Below are 5,228 nucleotides of genomic sequence, written 5' to 3'. Positions count from 1 at the left end.
GGGGAGGAAGATGAAGGATTAGAGGAGGCTGACAAAGGAGAATTGCCAGGATCCGATGCTCATTAGCCATGGAGGCTGAGCCAGAAAGCATCGAAGGCATCAAGCTGATCCCAGGTTTCTGGCTTAGGAAACTGGGAGGACGGTGCTGCCTTTCCTTGCAGCACAGAAGAGCAGGTCTGAGGGGAAGATGATGGCTTTAATTTTGGATGTGACTTTGAGGTACCTGTAGGCCACTGGTTCTAAAACTGTGGTTCCCAAACCAACAGCATTAGTGTCACTGGGAATTTGTTAGAAACACAAATTCTCGGGCCCTGCTGACTCAGGGACTCTGGGCTAGCCCAGCAATCTGGGTTGTAATAAACCCTCTAGCGCCAGCCAGTGGTGTGCTGGTCAATGTTTAACAACTGGCTCTCTAGCGGGGAGGAGGGAGCCCTGATCTGTACTGTTTGCCAGTTCCTGGAGTGTAAATAATCCCACCATGGCTGACTTCAAGCCACCAGCCTGACGTCACTAAACATCCAACTTGGAGTTGGGGAGAGATGCATACAGTGGTCCCCTGCAGCAGTGTGAACTGGCTCCAGCTGATCTCGATGCACACCTGTGGCTCCAAAACGACTGCTCTAGGCCAAGTGCATGAACTTCTCCGGGAGGCAGGTAGAGGTGCAGGTCTAATGCTCAAGAGCGAGAACTGGGATGCAGAAAAGCTTTGAGAGACATCAGTGTATACACAAGCACCTACCAGGTAAACACAGGGAATGCAAAAATGGATAGGACTTGGTCCCTGCCCCCTTGGCAGGAGTGAGTGGTCCCATGGGGAGAAAGACATAGAAACACTCATAGCAGAGGGAACGGTGGCAGTCCCCAGAAAAAACAGTGAAGGCACAAAGGAGGAGGTGGTCCCCCTCAACCTGGGAAAGTCAGAGAAGCTTCTTGGAGGAGATGGCAGGAGCTGGGTCTTTAAGGACAGGCAGGGAATTAGGCAGGTAGAGGAGAGGGAGCGTGGTGTCCCAGGCAGGAAGAAAGGCAGAGTGAGGGAAGGACCAGGTGTGTTTGGGCACCTGTGGGCGAACATGCTGATGGGAGGTGGCTGAGCACAGCCGTGGAAGGTGAGGCCAGAGGAGCCAGGTAAGGAGGCTCAGAGCTGAGGAATCTGAACTGTATTTTGAAACGTGTGAGGGATCATTAAAGAACGTGAAGTGGTGGGGGGTTATAATCCCTTTGAAAGGTCCAGCTTTCTCCCCCATAATTGCATCCCATTTGCACTGGATTTTTTCTGTTTCTCAGACATATTGAGCAGTTTCCCAGCTCCAGGCCTTTATGTGCCCTTTCCCCTGTCTGGAACTCTCACATTGGCCGTCCTCGGGGCGACTTCTTATCCCTCGAGGCTCAGCCCAAGAGTCACCTCCTCCAAGGGGCCCTCCCTGGCCATGACGTGATTTGAAATAGGCTTCCTCGGGCCTGTCTATCCCAGCAGCCCATCCATCCTTGCTGCAGATAGTGCTAACCTGGCGATAATGATCTTAATTGCTTCCGTGGCGGAGGTCAAAAGTCATATATTTCCATTCCTGTAATGGAACTGGAAGTGAATTCAACTTTGTTCTCAAGGCCCTCTTCAGACTCTCTGTCTCAGTTCAGGCTACTCGGTCCAATTTAATAGGTGTCTTTTCACCTAAATTTAAGTATTATCTCATTCACTGTCCAGTTCAGAGAGTAGTTGCTTTAAGAAAAATAGTTAATTGGAGTTTCTTCCCCTTCCCTTGTCTTTCTTTTCCATTGGCAACCGGGCACCAGGGTAAAGCGTGCACATTAGAGCGGTTGGCAGTGAGATTTGGACAGTGGGAAGAGGCAAGGGGGGTTTCTCAATGCCACCCTTCAGCCTGGCCCCGTCCGCAGCCAGGTGGCTGTGGGCGTCCCCGGGAGGAACACCACTTCTGCTGCTGACAACTGTGTACTTTGTCATCACCTTGTCCGGATGCCTGGCCTCTTCTTTCTCCCTGACCTGCTTTCTATTTCCTCCTCCTGTCTGGAAAGAACCTATTTTATATCTTCCAGCCCTTCGCAATGAACTTCTTTGTCCTGAGCAGTACGAATGGACCTTGAAGCCGTTACGCTAAGTGAAATAAGCCAGACACAAAAGAACAGGTATTGTACGATTCCACTCACACGAGCTACTGAGAATGGTCTAAATCACAGAGACGGAAGGTAGGATAGAGATTACCAGGGGCTGGGGGAGGAGGGGGCGGGGGAGTTATTGTTTAACAGATGCAGAGCTCAATAAGGGATGATGTTCTGCAGGTGGATGGTGGTGATGGTTGCACAGCAATGTAAATGCACTTAATGCCACCGAACCGTACCCTGATAAATGGTGGGACAGTAAATTTGTGTTGTGTGTATATTTACCACCATAAGGGGGCAGTGGGGAGACAGAGACAGAACAGAGAGGACTTTTGACCCACTGGCTGTGAGGTGAAGGAAAGGGAAAAGCCTAGAATGAGCCCCATGTTTTTGGCTCGAGTAACTGGGCAGGAGATGGAATCATTCACTGAGAAAAGAATTTCAAACGAAAATTCAGGTTTGGGGCTTAACGATGAGGAGCTCCGTTTTGGACAGGCTGGGTTTGAGGCACTGTGGGGCCCCCGTGCAGCGAAGCCTGGGAGGCAGCTGACGTGGCTCAGGAGCTCTGAGGAGACATAGCTCGAGAAGTCATCCACATCTAGAAGGTGCTTGAAGCCATGGGGCTAAGGAGATAGTGGGATTAGAGTGAATGGAGTGAGAAGAGACAGTGTCGACAGAACGATAGTTAACGCCAGTATCTTCTCCTGCCGTCCCTCACCCTCTGTCTTCTGGGAAAATGTCTCCCCATCCCTCAAGACTCAGCTCAGCTCTCCTGCCACCGTCTCCAGGAAGCCCTCTTTACTCTCACCAAGCAGAGTGGTGCATTCTCTGCTGTGGGTCCCACGGTGCCTGGTGTTCACTTTGGCTGAACCACCCGTCACATGGCTGCAACAATGGGCTCCCATGTGTGTCTACCCCTCTCCCCCAGCTCCAGTACCCCCGGAGGTCAGGGCTGGGTTTTAGTCACCATGCAGTGACTGGCACCCGGCACAGTGTTGAGTAAAGTTTTGTCAGATGGAACATCTTCTCTGAGGCTTGTGACATAATCTGCATTTCTTGTCCTTTTGGAAGGAAGGTTTGCTGCCTGGGAGTGTACTGCTTCTGGAAGGAGCTGTTTGGCCAGCCAAGCGAGAGTGACCTGCCTGAGGAATAAGGCCCAATCCCAATGGCCTGGCTTTCAAAGTCTTCCGTGGGGAATATCCATTCTTTTCTCCACTGCCCATCAAAATCCTAGCTTTCCTGATCACCTGCTCTCTTGGAAGCAATTGCTCTAACTCTCTTTGCTCCTCATCTGATCTCTTTTGTGACACTTTAACCACTCTACCTCCTCTGTAGTTACATCCTTATGTCATCTCCTCTACTGGATGTGAAGCTTCTTACGGACATTTTAATTGCCATAGTGCCATGAACATGGTAGACAGTGGGTGCTCCATCCATTCACTGAACGATGAATGACTTTCCTCTATGACTAGAACCTGGCCTTTCAGATGACTAGACAAGGAAAAATTCACTGAAATCTCTGATTAAAGGGCCTTTATATCAGTTAGCTATCACTGTGTAACAAAATATCCCAAAACTCAGTGACTTAAAACAATAGTCATTTATTATTATATTTTACCTTTCTTTGGGCTGACAATTAAGAAGTATGTTGATCAAAGCTGGGCTCAAATGGGGGTCAGGGGCTCTGCTGATTTTACGGGGGTCACCTCTGCATCTGGAGGTGGCTTAGGGGTTCTTCTCTACACTGGACTTGGCTAGAGAATCTTAGTTGGTGCCGCTCTGCTCTACATACCTCTCATTCTCTTCTTGGGACTAGCGAGCTGGTTCAGAATATTCTTTTTATGGTGACAGCAGGGGTGCTAGAGAACAAGCCGAATCACATGTCTGCTAATATACCAATGCCAGGCAGCAGGGAATTCCCACCTGCCCTTGTTGGGAGAGTGCTGCAAAGTCACATGGCAAAGGGCAAGGACTCAGGGAGGACTGGAGAACTGGGACCATTAACACAGTGTACCACGGCCTTCTTCCACGCTTTGCCTTCAGTGGGCCAGATAAACAGGATATTTGCTTTGTGCTCTCTGTTCACTCCACAGCTCTGCAAGGATGAGTCACTTATGGGTGAACTTAGTGCCACTTTGAGTGAATTTTGGGGGTGTCACTTCCTCAAGGGACATAGTGCCTTGTATATCCTTCTGTTATAACGTATTTCCACATAATTCTATAGTTGGTTATTTGAGTGTCTGTCTCCTCTGTTATACCAGGAGCTCCTACCTTATTCATCTGGATCCCAGAGTGGAGCTCAGTAAATCTCTCTTGAAAGCTGTCTGACGGATGGCACATTCCTGGTCACCACGACCTCTCCATTCTCTGACTTCCTCTACACATTCCATTATCTCACCTTCTGGGTATTGCTAATTAATCTGTGATGGTGACAATTCATCATTAAAAAGTCACCTGGCTGACTATTTACTGACCTATCAGACCCTATAAAGTAGTCATCTCAAAAGACTATTCTATGCTCTTTTCCCACTCTAAGTTCTGAAGGAAGTTTCAGGAACTCCCGCAGTGATGCCGTCATGTTCATTTGAATACTCCTGAGGGTGACAAATCTCTGCCTTGTTAAGGTGGATGGAATTTTTGGAAACAGCTAACAGTCATTTGGATCCAAAGCTGGTGACTAAGGTGGGTGATCAAGCTGGGTCACTCTGAGGATGAAAGTGAAATGTGGTCAGGAAGAAATCAGCCTGAGATCCTTTCATAGTTTTAAAGCTGTCCCTGAGGACAGCTCAAAGGAGCCCCGGATGGAAGGAAAGATGGATCCTTGTGAGCATGTCTGCCCCCTCCCGAGGTGACTAGTTTGAAGGGGCCCGTACAGTATGGGATGAGAATATTCTGATCTTGTTTACTTTAGCTACAGTTCTTACTCTTTCAAATCCTTCCAGAACCTAATGGAAGCACTGACCCTCTTTCCAGAAAAATGCTCACGGGTTCATATTGCATAGAATTTCAGGGAGCCCATGGACCCCTTGCAGCTGGTCCAAGGATCCCGGGTTAAGAACCTCTGTTTGGAGTGAGCACACCACCTAGATTTAAGGCACTAGAGGACAACAAGT

Source organism: Propithecus coquereli, unplaced genomic scaffold (genome assembly GCF_000956105.1).
Source record: "Propithecus coquereli isolate 6110/MARCELLA unplaced genomic scaffold, Pcoq_1.0 Scaffold470, whole genome shotgun sequence".
In the NCBI taxonomy this organism is placed as follows: domain Eukaryota; kingdom Metazoa; phylum Chordata; class Mammalia; order Primates; family Indriidae; genus Propithecus; species Propithecus coquereli.
The sequence above is the reverse complement of the archived record's forward strand: the minus strand, read 5'-3'. Positions refer to the sequence as shown.